Source organism: Mustela lutreola, chromosome 10 (genome assembly GCF_030435805.1).
Source record: "Mustela lutreola isolate mMusLut2 chromosome 10, mMusLut2.pri, whole genome shotgun sequence".
In the NCBI taxonomy this organism is placed as follows: Eukaryota; Metazoa; Chordata; class Mammalia; order Carnivora; family Mustelidae; genus Mustela; species Mustela lutreola.
Window position 1 is genome coordinate 96,537,918 of NC_081299.1, and position 14,784 is coordinate 96,552,701.

The following is a 14,784-nucleotide window of genomic DNA, read 5'->3' on the forward strand; positions in this document are numbered from 1 at the left end:
GAAGCTGCAACTTACTAAGTGATGATTCAGCTCTCTTCCCAGGTGGCAGGCACCCGGATAATCACTATATTGTTTTATAACTACCATTTTGTTACATTGTCTTTTGATATGCAGGAATATTGACTTGGAAGATACAGGGAGAAAAATCTCCGGAGGTGAAAGGAGGAGGGCCTGTAGCTTGGGCGCCAGCCCGGGGGAGCAGTGACCGCGGGCGGGGGCGCAGCGGGGGCGCAGCGGGGGCGCAGCGGGGGCGCAGCGGGGGCGCAGCGGGGGCGCAGCGGGGACCCTGAGTCGGCAGCTCCTCAGCCAGCAGCTCCGGGGCGCGGGAGGACGACGGCGGGGAGTGCAGCGCCGCCTCCGGCCACACGAGGGCGCCCCGCGCCGCCGTGTTCAGCCTGCGGCGCCGGACTCGAGGGGTGCCCGGGGTCTTTGCGGGGTGAGGGGCAGCGGGGAGTCGGGGAGGGAGGGAGTCCTGTCTGACCCCAGACCGGTCCCCTCTCCGGGTCCCTCGTGGGGTCACCCTTGAAGAAGGTCAGTGTAAGGTCCCCCTGGCAACTGGACTCTGGGCACCAGCTTCCAGGCCTGAGGAGTTGGTGCGCATGTGTCGGGGCTGCCTGCGTGGGGGAGGGGAATGTTTGTTTCTCGGGGTGTGAGCTGTAGGTAGGGGTGTGGGTGTGGAGGTTTCCCCTGGGATGGCGTGGAGGGTGGGCGGGGGCGGGGGGCGGAGCAGTTCCGGTCTGCCGGGGGCGGCCTCGAGGAGCGGAATCTGAAGCGAGGAGCCGCCCAAGTGGCCTGGGCGACTCTTCCCGTCCGAGTCCGCGGAGGGTCTGACCGCCGAGAGCGCAGCCTCTGCTCTCAGCCCCGCGGCTGGCGGAAGGTGCTCGGCGCCCCCTTTGCTCGGCGCCGTGGGATGGAGAGGGAGAGCTTCCCTAGGGGCCTGCAAACACCCCCCCCGCCCCCCCGCCCTGGTCTTCTCATCACCCCGCAAAGGCTTTGATCTCCCGCGGCTGCCAGCTCCTGCCGCTCAGGAACCTGGTGCCACTAAGATGTGTCCAGGGGCATAGTCCAGCAAAGGTCTTGTGACCTAAGAAACACCACTGGTCCCACTTGGACCAGAACATTCTTTTTTCCTCCTGAAAGCTGCCTCGGGCCATGGCAGGGAGCCCGCGTTTGGAAGGGGGAGTGAGAAGGATGGCGGAATATGTCACCCCCAAATTTGCCTCTTGGTCATAAGGCTGATTTTGAGCTGATTATTTTATCAAATAAGGAAAGCAGTAGAAGTTACCCTTTTGAAAGGGAAACTTATATTTGCAAAGGAAAATAGTCTTTTGTAAGGGTGTCTCACTCTCCGTAGTAGGAAGAGAAGGGGACTCTCAGTCACCGGAGACGCTTACCCAATGGGGACAGCAGTGATTTAAATCTGCCTAAGAAGCTTTCTCCGAGTTTACCCTGCTTTTCCAGGTAACCACCCGTACAGACCTCCCCCCACCATCCTCACCTTTTGTTCTTTTGTCTTTAGCTGAAGTCGCTGAAGCTACTGGCTTAGGCCCCCTGGGACGAATGACTTTTTCTCTTATCTCAAATATATACAGGAGGTACACCTACAAATAAACTTCTGTTTGTTTTTCTCATGTTCATCTGTTTTTTTATTACAGGGGCCTCAGTCAAGAATTCAGAAGGGTATAGGAGAAATTATTTTTCTTCCCCTCCACAGGACACAGCTGCCAGGGGCCTAGAGGCTTCTCCCCTCTCCCACCACGGGGGCACTGGGCTTCTACTGCACATGAATAAGCTCTACAGGCTGTACTTGGGTCTGGCGTCTCAGCCGGGGATTTGGAGAGCATTAGGGTTAGTGGAAATTAAACCCAGGGTGGGAGGCTCAGGCCAGTAGGCTGACGCCCTGGACAGTGTCCCAGAGCCAGAGGATGAGGAAGTCCTGAGGCTTCTTGGAGCCGGAACCAGAGAAGGAATAGCAAGTCTCAGGAATCCTTAGGGTCCGGAAACAGGCTGGGACAAAAGCAGGACTTCACGGTGCCTGGGAGACTCCCTGCCAGGGAGGGGTGAAGAAGAACAGGTTTAGGCCAACAACCACGAGAAAGATGTGAGAGAACATCTTCCTAGGACTACTGGCAGGCCCTGGCCCAGAGCAGGGGTCCTGGGAGCAAAGCTTAATTACCCTGTAGTCACTAAGAGTTACTTGGAAGAAGGCATTAATGTGGGGTCTGGGCTGGTTAAAAGTCTAGTTCAGCCCCCCCCCCCCCCCCTCAGTAGCTGTGTGACCCTAAATGAGCAAACTTCTCGGCCTAACTGAACCTTAGTTTCATCATCTGCGAAGTGGCAACAATAATGATCTTACAGAGTTAGGGAGACTCAGAAAGTAGGAATGTAGAGTGTTTCCAGGAACAGTGAATGCTATTTACCAGCATTCTTTTCCAGGGCCCAGCCCCCCAGGGGATGACTCCTGGCCGCTCACCTTTTCAAAAAGCAGGCCTCCCTTCTAGGCTCCTCTAATTGGCCTGCACTACTGTGAGAATGAATTGGTAAGAAGTTCCGATGTCAGCCCAGGAGTAAGTAATGGGCTCCTATCTTCTGTGGACAGCCCCGGGGGGGAAATGCCTGGGTTCCAAGCAGAGCATCTGTGGGATGGCAGACCACCAGTCCTCAGGGTGAATGCGGTGAACAGGCACGTGGGTTTCTCCTTTCATCTGGTATCTCAGGGCAGAAGGAATGCAGAACTCAAAGTAGAAAGGACCAGGGGTGGCTGCCTGATCCAGCAGAGGCTGAGGCCTGGGGCCTTTGTCTAAGGCTGTGCTGGATGTTCTTTGTACCTTTCAGTCATGAGGGTGAGAGGTCATGGGTCAAGACCCTCCTCCACAGGGGGAGGAGAGAAGGCCTGAATGTAGGCTCTGTGTCCACAGCCTCTCCCTGCCCACCCTCAGCCCCCCATCCGTGCTCCAGAGCCTCTCAGTCATCCAGCTCAAACTCCCTTAGGTGAGAAAGGGAGAAGCTTCCCTGGTTCCTGGCCCATAAGAGCTGCTCAACAAATGTTGGTGGAATTGAATTGCATGTAGGCCATAAGGTTCACGGGAGGGAAGAAGCTTTTTGTGAACTCAGTCTAGAGGCAGGAAGCCTGTGGGTGGGTACCACCCCAGGATCCAGTGCCAGGAGCTAGTGGGGGCCCCACCCTTCCAGGTGTACGTGGTGCTGAAACCTGGCAGCCACCCCAGGTTTCTCCCTGCTCCCACTCCCACCCCCTCCTGTGCACTCACCTCCTCCTAAACTCCCAGCAGTCTGCTCTGTCTTTTCCCTGACCTCTTCTAGGCAGGCAGTAGTTCCAACCTACACTGCCTCAGCGTCATCACTGACATCCTCACCCGCAGTCCAGCCCTCTCCAGCCTATTCCACAAACTGCAGCACAGGGACTCCTGTCCCTGCTTAAATACCTACTATGGCTCGCCACTGCCCACAGGATAAAGCTCAGATTCTTTGAGCTGTGGAAGCCCCTTGGGATCCCCATGCCCCTGCTTTCCTCTCCTGCTTCATTTCTTGTCCACCACCCTGACTCACCACTCTGTGCACTGGTGGACTCAGCTGTCTACTTGTGGTCACTGCCAAACAGCCTCTGGGGGTTTGTATATGCATATGCTCCCTTCAAGTGGAAATTAGCATTGTCGTGCACAGGCACTCAGGCACCCTTTGTTTCTTCCTGCTTAATGTGGTTAATTTGTAATTTTCCCTTCCAGCCTTGTATTAGACTCTACTACTACTGGAAAGCTGGCTCTTACCATTCTGTGCCCCAACCCACCACACTGGCCCAGGTGCGCCCCTCTGCTCTCAGCTCCCTGTGCTGCCCAGGCTTTTAGGACAGACGCCCTGTTACACCAACCACATTCCTTGATGATTCCAGTCTGCGGACCCTGGAGGGTCAGCCCTTCTTTAGGGTCGGGCTCTGTCTTATCTGCTGCTGAATCTCCTGGGGCCTGGCCCTGGCTAGCAGTCACCCACCACCCTCTACCAGAAACACCTTCATTCAGCATGGGCTGTGTGCCCCCCCCCCCGGGAGGGGGGTGAAAGGGGGGAGGGGGTGGTGAGCGCTCTCCAGGCACAAACAGGGGTGCAGGTAACCCTCTTGTGGCTGAAGAGCACCCAGGACATCCTCCCCCGTATTTTCTGTGCTTTGCAGGCAGAAGGCTACAGCGACATTTCCCAGACCGCTCCTTCCAGAGCGTGGGTGCCCACTGTGAGCCAGCGCTCGGCCCCCCACCTGGGACTCCACAGGTGGAAGGGAGCCAGAGGCCGCCTTCCTGGGCTTGGCTGCTCCCTTCCGACAGACAGGCAGGGTCACGCAGACCTGCGTCTTTTCCTGCACTGCTGTCCTGGGCGCAGTTCCACACCACTGGAGGCAGCCACCAAGGCCCTGCTCGATGCAGGGCTTGATCCCAGGACCCTGGGATTATGACCCAAGCAGAAGGCAGAGGCTTTAACCCACTGAGCCACCCAGGTGCCCCAGACCAGTAGTGTTTGGAGACACACTTCAGTGATGGGTGCAAAGTCAATAGAGGGGGTCTGTGTGGCGGGGGTGTCGCCAGGCCCATGGGGCAGGAGGCTTGCTTGGGTGGCAGCGCCTTGCTGAACCTAGAGTGGTTTGGCCTTGTTGGTGGCCCAGGGTTGAAGGGAGCCTGGGAGCCTGACAGACATCGGAGGCTCAGGGGTATACCAGAATTCAGAGGGAGAGTATGGCCAGCACTCAGACGGAACATTCCCGCCAATATGCTATGTCTGTCATCTCCTATTAGGCCGCTAGCAGTAGAGAGGCAGCCAAAGCCTCTAGTGAGGAGAAAAGTAAACCCAAGGGGTTGGTTGGTGCTTCAAGTATTTAAATGAGGCCAGTCTTGATTCCATCTGAGGGCACTGCACAGGGGAGCTAGATCCGTCTCCCTGGACAGATCCTTCTCTGGAGCCCTCATTCATTCATCCTTTCTTTGTATATATTCAACAAATGAGACCTATCAGATAATAAGCATATTCAGGGCCTCCCTGCCTCACAGAGCTTAACATTTTCCTGTTTCCTTGTTGATTATCCTCCTTTCAACAGGTGAGTGCCATTTTCCTTTCAATGACTTTTTTTTTTTTTTTTTTAAGGTTTTATTGAGGGGCACCTGGGTGGCTCAGTGGGTTAAGCCTCTGCTTTTGGCTCAGATCATGGTCTCGGGGTCCTGGGATTGAGCCCTGCATTGGGCTCTCTGCTCAGCAGGGAGCCTGCTTCTCCTTCTCCCTCTGCCTGCCTCTCTGCCTATTTGTGATCTGTGTCTCTCTCTCTGTCAAATAAATCAATAAAATCTTTAGAAAAGAAAGATTTTATTGACTTATTTTAAAGTGAAGGAGAGAGAGTTCATGCATGTGTGAGCGGTGTTGGGAGCGGCAGAGGGAAGGAATCTCAAGCAGACTCCCCACAGAGTGTGGAGCCCAATGCGGGGCTCGATCCCAGGACCCTTAGATCATGACCTAAGCTGAAACCAAGAAACACTCCACTGAGCCACCCAGTCGCCCCAGCGATGGCTTTAAGTGAGCTGGTTCCCTAAGTCAGACTTTGGGAATGCTTCAGGGTTGTCCCTGCCCATAATAAGGACTTCCATTCCCAGAGATCTGAGGGAATTCAGACACTAATTCTCCGTGGCCACCCATCTGGCAACAAATGTCCAGCCACAGTGTTGGAAGAGGAGGGGCTCTGACTATGGATGTTGAACAGGTACTTCTTCATTGATTTCTTTGAGGCCACCCAGAGCCTCACAGGGCTCTCCTGTGTTTGGCCTTTCATCAAACCTGGGCTTGGGAAACACTGCCAGTAGTTCACTAGACTTTCTGAAGTTTGGCTTCTGGACTTTTAGGGCCCTCATCACACTATGTTGTAAGTAAGCCTTGATTTCCTCATATTTCCCACAACAGACTTAGCGCTTCTTGAAAGCTGAGGTTAGTCCTCATTCCTCTATCTTCCTAGCCTGGCCCAGGACCTGGCACACAGTCTGTGTTTAACACCAGCTTGCCAGTTGCTTCTACCCTGGCCCCACACAGCTCTTTGGATGTTCTTCTCCAGGAGAAACGTGGCCTTCCCTTTTTCTACCTGGCTGAAATGTCACCTCCTGCAGGAACGTCTCCAGCCCCTAAAACCAAAAGGGAACAATGAGTTTGCGTGTGGTTCCCTCTCATCTCAAGCAGCTCCTAGCTGGTAGTGTCTGGAAAGGCAAACTGATGAGTGCTGTGCACTATGGTGCAAGGCAAAATTGTGAGACTTTACAAATGGGCAGAGGATTCCTGGGTGTTCTGTCTGTGGAAGGCTGTGAGTTGTCTGGGGTTCTGGGCTATCTGGTTCTGTAGGGAGCTCTGCATCTGTCTTCTGCCGGGCTGCATTACAGCTTGGTGGAGATGGGAGCTAACCTGTGGAGGGCTGACAGTGGTGCAGATGCTCTCCCTCTGATGGGCGATGCGAATTACTCCTGTTAATGGCAGTGCAAATGTGTTTTGTCCAGTAGAGAAATCACCATAAATCCAGTTGCAAAATCTTACTGGTTCCCTCCTTAATGAGTTATATAAACATGTACATTTTATATCTGTATGAAAGCTATGATTTTACCATTTTTTTAAAAAAAGATTTTATTTATTAATTTGACAGAGAGAAATCACAAGTAGACGGAGAGGCAGCCAGAGAGAGAGAGAGAGAGAGAGAGGGAAGCAGGCTCTCCGCTGAGCAGAGCGCCCGATGCGGGACTCGATCCCAGGACTCTGAGATCATGACCTGAGCCGAAGGCAGTGGCTTAACCCACTGAGCCACCCAGGCGCCCTGATTTTACCATTTTTTAAAGATTTGTCTATTTGAGAGAAAGAGAGATATAGACAGAGAGAGGGAGAACAAGCTGGGAGAGGAGCAGTGGGAAAAGGAGGAGCAGATTCTATGCTGAGCACAGGGCCTGACGTGGGGTTCAGTCTCACAGCCCTGATATCATGACCTGGGCGAAGAGCAAGAGCAGAACGTTTTAACTGACTGAGCCACCCAGGTGTCCCTAACTTTACCATTTTTAAAAAATAATTTCGTTAAAGATTTTCTCTTATTGAGAGATAGAGGTGAGTGAGAGAGCACAAGCAGGGGGAGCAGCAGAGGGAGAGGGAGAAGCAGGCTCACCGATGAGCAGGAAGCCCAATGTGGGGCTTGATCCCACGACCCTGGGTTCATGACCTGAGCCAGAGGCAGATGCTTAACTGACTGAGCCACCCAGGTGCCCTGATTTTACCATTTTAAAGAAAGATTTATTTATTTGAAGTGGGGGGAAATGTGAGGGGGGGAGGGCAGAGAGAGAGAGGGAGAGAATCTCAAGTAGATTCCCTGCTGAGCGCAGAACCTGACCTGGGGCTCAATATCACGACCCTGAGATCATGACCCTTGCCAAAATCAAGAGTCCGATACTTCAAACTGAGCCACCCAGGTGCCCTGTGATTTTACCATTTTGAAAAATATTCTTTGTCAGTGGGAAGATCTAGGACAGAGGTAGTGATAATTCCTGCTGAGCATTTATTCAGACACTATGCTAAGGGTCTTATAGACATTGCCATATTTAACCATCTTGGCAACACTATAAGGTAAGTTCTGTTCAGTCTCATTTTATGGTTGTACAAACTGTGGCCTAGAAGTTAAATAACTTAAGGACTCAGAATCAGTAAGCAGCCTGTTTGGAACTTGTACCCAACACCTGGGATTTGACACAGATTCATACTCTGTGCTGTACACCTAAAGACCATTAAAAATGAATGGGGGGATGTGCCTGGTTGGCTCAGTCTGTTGGGTGTCTGCTTTTGGTTCAGGTCGTGATCCCAGGGTGCTGGGATCGAGCCCGCCTCAGGCTCCCTGCTTGGCAGGGAGCCTGCTTCTCCCTCTCCTCCCTGCTCCTATGTGCGCTCTCTCTCAAATAAATAAAGTCTTCAAAGAAAACACAACACAACAAAATACACACACACACACACACACACACACACACAAAACTGGGGAAGAATCAGTAAGGGCCTCCTGGAAGAGAAGACAAACCGAGTTTCAAAAGATGACGAGGAGTTAGTACAGAGGGGTTACCAGGCACAGGCAAGCGCGTAGGAAGGCAGGGCGGCTGGAAATCAGGGCCTGCTGTACTGAGATATTCTGCTGGGCCGGAGAGCAGGGTGCGGCCACGGAGGACTGGTCGGAGATAAGACTGGAGCAGTACGAAGGTGCTGATTGCTGATTGAGAAGGGCTCCTGGGGGTCAAGCAGAGATTGGACTTTATCCTCAAACTATAGAATTTTCAGCAGAGGAGTGACACGATTCGATGGGTTTTATCTTTATTGCTTTTATTTGAAGTTATAAAAGCCACTGAGACACTTGGTCTTTTTAGAGAAATCATTTTGAAGCAGTGTTGAGATTGGATTGGAAGTGGCAGGAACCTAGGTGGGGAGGCTGTTGAAAAGCCAAGCCAGGAACAAAAGGAGGGGTTGAAAGGTGAAACAGAAACGCTTTGGGGCACGCGGGGGAAGGATCGGAGAGACAGAGGGAGACGCTGGGGCAGGGGTGGAATTTTAGGCGCCCTGCCAAGTGCCTGGCTCACTGACCCCTAGTGCAGGCCGGTTCCTGCTCACTCTTAGCATTGGAGAAGAAGGTACTTGGAATTTAAAAGGCAAAGGGTTGTTCATCGAAAGTAAAGCTCTCCTATTGAGAAGCGTATATAAATAAACAGGGCCTGAGGAAAATCACCCAGGCCCCTCTCTTTTGGTTTCAAGGGTGGGGTGGGGGGCGATGAGAAAGGAAAAGAGACAAATCACAATGACAAGAATCATTAGAAACCTTCTCTTGATAATTATCGATGTACAGATTGTCAGCACACCAGGTGATTTCTAATCCAAGCCCAGTTCTCCTCCCGGCTTCTTAATGGCTGCGGGCCACTTCCTCTTGGGACCCAGCCAGAGTAAGCTCAGGAAATGCAAACTTTTAATTCTGGAATTAGTAAAGCATATTAGGAAAGGAAATCCACAAATGAAGAGATCACATTATGAATTCTGACGCCAAGGAAAAAGACTGGGAGTTCATTGGGGCCAGGACCATTTTACTCATTTTGGTGCAGGGCCCAAGTCATTGGTGTGGTCCTTGTTCCAAGATTACCCAGGATTCAGCCTCTCCCATTCTTGTAGGTCTTCAGACGTCCATCTGGTGCCTTTAGCTCTAGGCACTGAGCTGTCTGCAGTCCTGCTTTGCACTGTTCTGCAGCAGGGGAGATGCCCTGCTCAGATGAAGACCCAAATAAAGGGTCAATATTTTTCATGACATCCGCCAGGATTTTGTGTGAATCTGAGGACAGAATATACTCAAAGGTCTTTGAAAACCGATCAGCTATACAAATGTTATCAGCTGTTCTGTATTCCTTGTTGTTCTGACTGATGACTTGACACTTGCTATTTAATTTATATATTTTAAGATTTATTTATTTGAGAAAGGGAGAGAGAGACCACGGGGGAGGGGCAGAGAGAGAGGGAGACTCCTTACTGGACTGCTGGCTGAGTGCAGAGCCCTTCGTGGGGCTCCATCTCATGACCCTGAGATCATGACCTGAGCCAAAATCAAGAGTCAGATATTCAACTGACTGAGCCACCCAGGTGCTCTGCTGTTTAATTTTTAACACTATGAGCTCAATGTAATGCTAGTATATACTCAACAGAAGACTGGGTACTTTCACACTTAATCCTCACAATTTCATTGTTTATTTTACCAGAGGCTCAGAGAAACTAACTTGCTCAAGAATATACTTTTTGTCCTTTTTAGGGCCCTCTTGAGATTGGGTTAAAGAATTCTCCATGTCCTCCCACCACAACACTTACTACAGAGTTCTCCCCATTATACTGGAAGCTGTGGGTGCCAAGAACAAAATTTTGGTCACAGTTATCTCTATTCAGCAAATGAGTACATAGAAGATGCTAGAGAAACAAAACAAAGCCAACCTGCCTAATACTTTTTCCTTTACAACATAGGTTCACTGTCTGTCTTCTGCTCCTAGAATGTAAGCTGTATGGAAGACCTACTGTGCCTGGCTGGATTCTCAAAGCCTAGAACGATGCTTGGGACACAGTAACAGTCCAATAAATACTTGCTGGTAAATAAAGGACAGCTATGTGGACAAGCAAATTCTCCTTTTTGTGACATCAGTGCACTTTTTTTCTGACGCTGATTCCAGTAAGATAACGCTTTGAGACTGCAACACTCTGATGTGGGTAAGTGCTGAATGCTCTGGCTTTCTGAGTTAAACATTCACTTGCAGCAAGATGATGATCAGAGACGGAACCACAGGAATGCTGTCCCTGAGAGCATGGTCTCAGGGAAGACGGCACTGCAGGCTGGTGCAGGTGTGGGCCATGGACTCTTGCTCCATGGCCCTGGTCCAGCACCAGCAAGACCATGACTTGAGACCACTGGGCTCTTGAGTCCTGGGTCTCATACACCACCCTTTCACCAGATGCAGCTCTTGAAGCAGCAGGAAAAAAATAATCTGCTTCTAATCAGCTTCATGTTCTTAGGAATCCTGTTCTTGCCAGAACCCTTCTAGATCAATTATACTATTCTTTCCCCTCTCTGCAAACCAGTATTATGTGCTACATTAAATATTTTTTTAGCGTAAAAGTTACCATCATATTAAGAAAATTCAGAGTATGAAAAAAATTCAGAAAGTCACCTCTAATTTCACCAGTCACAAAATGATTAGCCTACTTGTGTATATTCGTTCTCCTGCCATGCATGTGTATATATGCATTGTGTGTGTGTGACATGTATCATGATCGGTTTTTTTTTTTAATAAAAATTTTATTTATTTGTCAGAGAGAGATAGCGAGAGCACAAGCAGAGGGAGCAGCAGGCTCCCCGCCAAGCAGGAAGCCCCACGCGGGGCTCCATCCCAGGACCTCGCGACCTAAGCCAAAGGCAGACACTTAACCAGCGGAGCCACCCAGGCATACCTTGTGTTTTGGCCTTTTTGTTTAACATCGTGTCATGTTTACACTACAAGGACATCATAACCATCCATTTAAATAGTTACTGATATACACCTTCAGGATTTCTCAAAGAAACTGACAAATTTCAAAGACAGACCTTTTTCTTATATAAATTCCAAATCTGGAATTCTTAGATGTGAACTCATGGCACTTGACACCTATCATGAAATTGTTGCCAATATGTTAAATACCCATTTAATTGGTTACAAAGTGTTAATTTATAATTTAAATCAGGTTATCGGTATAGTATGGAAAAATTAAAACCTCAAGTCTTCAATTTGCATTTAAGAACATTGCTGGGACAGACAACTTTAACCATGAGTGGTTACTAGTTACTTATTCTTTTAGAATCATCACAGACATTGAGAGGAAATGTTTATCTGCTGCTAGGTGGGCCTCTCTTTCTTGGAAACGATGTACCGTTAGAGCATCAGGAGCAAGGGTTTTAGGACTCACACCCCTCTTGCTCAAAGAGCTGGGCATGTATGCATCAGCCTCATGAACTGGTCATTTCATCCATTCATTTACCAAAGAAAGACCATTACATTTGTAAGAATAAAAGGAGGGGGGAAAGAGAATAAAAGGAGGATCTGATCAAAAGGAGAATTTGATAATTTAGCTAATATTCTTTATTTTTGAAGTATGCTCTTCACCCAGCATGGGGCTTGAACTCACAACCCTGAGATGGAGAGTTGCATGCTCTATTGACTGAATCAGCCAGGCACCCCCAATTTAGCTAATAATATTATTTTTTAAAAAAAGATTTTATTCGACAGAGAGATAGAGCACAAGTAGGCAGAGGGAGAGGAAGAAGCAGGCTCTCTGCCGAGCAGGGAGCCCAATGTGGGGCTCGATCCCAGGATGTTGGGATCATGACCTGAGCTGAAGGCAGCTGCTTAACTGACTGGGCCATCCAGGTGCCCCAGCTAATATTATCTTTAAAGGTTACTTCCAAACTGTCCTAAGTAATGATCCATCTTGGGAATTAGAAGAGCAATTTTTCCCCAAGAATTAATTTTTTTTTTTAAGTCAGATATTTATGCTCAAGAGGCCCTTATTTAACATAAGCTGTTACATATCAACTAACCTTTCTGATAACCATGGGAGGGGGTTGGTACAATTATTAACAACTTACAGAAGAAAAAAAAACCTTATGCTTATGGAGGCTAGGTAACTAGGTTGAGGTCACCCAGTCTCAATTTGAACCCAGGTAGCTTATACTGTTAGGCAATTCCACTACTAGCTATCCCAGTCTCCTCTGCTGAGGGTAAAAGCAACATGCTAACGATGCTGTTCTGCTCAAGGAAAAGATAATCTACACATTACACATGGTACTTTTCCCAATCACTGTCATTTGAATGATTTTGTCACTATGGCCCAGACTGAACTGGGGGGAAAAGGAGAGACTGAATCTAAAATGCTAGAGCTAGAAAACAGTTCAGAAGTGATGTACTTGAAACTCTCTAAATGCTTCTAAACTTTGAAGTAACTCGGCTTAATTGCCCACATCTGGGCAAGCCAAGCAAGCTTGGGCTGTCGCTTCCTGTCAAGAACCGAAAGAATTTTCATATTGACACAAGTCTGTCATTAACCTCTTTCTTCATGTCTTCGAGGCAAATGCCTGACCTGATTATTAAGACAGGCCATGTTGCAAAAGTGGAAATTTACTGTTCACCCTCCCTCATCTTTCCGAGCAAAACAGGGAGGGGAGGGATACATACCTGATTATTAGGTTTGTTATACTGTGAACCATTTGCTAGGTAAAACCCAGACATTTAGGTTTTTGAAAAAAACGGATACCCATTTCATTTTGAAATTCAATACAGTCAAACACTGGCTCGTACAAAAATATTAAATGGCTCTTAACACATTTTTTTTTCTTAAAATACAGGATTAATATTGACATATGTATCTATCGTACAAACAAAATTTAGACAACTCAAGAATTCAGACGATTAGTCTTCAATGTGATTATCAGGGATAAAACACCTCTGAAGTTTCCATAATTTGCTTTTACCATCATGCTCTCCTGAGTATTTTATAGAAATTATTCATTTATCCTAACTAGTTAAGATAATTTAAATTCTCAACAGATGGGAGTGTGCAGACTAATACAGTCTTGTCACCATGATCATCTATAATTGCTAACTATCAGTTTAAGTAATACTCCAGCTTTGGCTTAGCAGCTTGTTACAGAGTAAGCTCTTAAAACAGTGCCAAGCGTTTTTAGGGCCTACGACTACCGAAGAGCTGTACATGTTCTGAGACTTACGGAAGGTGTGGGACAGAGAGGAAACGAAGATGGGCGGGTGGTCTTTGCATACATTTATGTTTCCAAAGCAGCCACAGAAACTGTGTGAATTGGAAGAAAACTGTCCTCACGTGGAGTAAAGGACAAATAGCTTGGCTCAGAAACCCCAGCTGCTTCTCAGCGTTGGAACACAACCTGCAACACAGACAGGATCTGCTGACTGACAACAAGGAATAGATGGCACAGAGTAGGCCTGTACGGGGTTTTAGTGTGGGCTGATACCACAACTAATCTTGAATACCTTAATTTCTGGGGAAAAAAGTCTGGGTTGGACTGGGCAATAGAAGGTTTAATTCCAACTTTGAGCCAGTTTTTAACCCTTTACTAACAAGATTCAACTACTGAACAAAGACTAAGCAGGGTCTTAAGTATGGACATAGCTCAACCATTAGGATGGGAGCGATGGGGTTCAGGACAAGGTTGCCCCAAAATGTGCCACTTTGGAATGTGGAGTATTTGAGCTGAAGGCAGTCAATGCCTAGCAGACTCAAGAGGAGCTTTTTACCTCCCCTGTAACTGCCTAAAAAAATTTAGATAGGGAGCCTGTACCAGGAAGAGAAGTATTACCATTTTTTTTTTTTTTAAAATGCAAGACTTCTCTATATTGGCATGGTCTACCAAACATTTGCTCTTCCCATCTTCGTGTAAATAGTCTTCATTCCTTTTGAAGCTACAGACCCCTACCCACCCCTCCTCGGCTTTGGACGGCTTGTAAGTCTCAGCTGTCTGATTGTTTTGTTTTTTAAAAGATTTTATTTATTTATTTAACAGACAGAGATCACAAGTAGGCAGAGAGGGAGGTAGAGAGAGAGGAGGAAGCAGGCTCCCTGCTGAGCAGAGAGCCCAATGCGGGGCTCGATCCCAGGACCCTGAGATCATGACCTGAGCCGAAGGCAGAGGCTTAACCCACTGGGCCACCCAGGTGCCCCTGTATAATTGTTTTTGACCCTCTCATGTCTATGTGAAGTTCCTGTTATGTATGAAATTAAAATTTTCTATCTTATCTGTCTTATGTCAATTATTAGGCCATTCAAAGAACTTAGAAAGAAGGGCAGTTTTCTTCCTTAGAGGAGAAAATAATTCTATACTCCTCCTCTTCCACCCCACCCCTTCCCACTTCCCACTCATGGACAATGATCCTCATTTTTATGGAAGGGGAAAGAGGCACATAGAGATTATGGATTCAGGTCTATGGAAAACAGCAGAGTCCCAACTGGAGCCAAGCCTGCCAACAATCACAGCAGGCTTCTCCCCTAAAATTCCTTCTCCATCTGCCATGACACTCAGGCATAGAAAGGGAATTTTCATTGTGTCCTTAAGGTTAACTGCTTTGGATGCTTACACAGAGGGGAGATTTCAAAATTCCCCTCTTCCCTGCCTTAAAGAAAAGGAGGAAAGAAGAAAAAGAAAAATAAGCCATA

At 48.5% G+C, this 14,784-nt stretch overlaps 1 long non-coding RNA gene across 2 annotated transcripts; it reads left to right on the forward strand.

The window, feature by feature from the left end:
• The first annotated feature begins 426 nt into the window (after nucleotides 1-426).
• LOC131810465 (uncharacterized) lies at nucleotides 427-10,192 on the forward strand. Of its 2 annotated transcripts, XR_009345590.1 has the most exons (4): nucleotides 427-1,461; nucleotides 1,715-1,848; nucleotides 2,437-2,540; nucleotides 10,039-10,192. It is a non-coding gene; the product is annotated as an uncharacterized LOC131810465 (long non-coding RNA). The 2 variants fall into 2 exon arrangements; XR_009345591.1 differs by having other exon boundaries at nucleotides 427-1,848.
• Nucleotides 10,193-14,784: the final 4,592 nt, after the last annotated feature.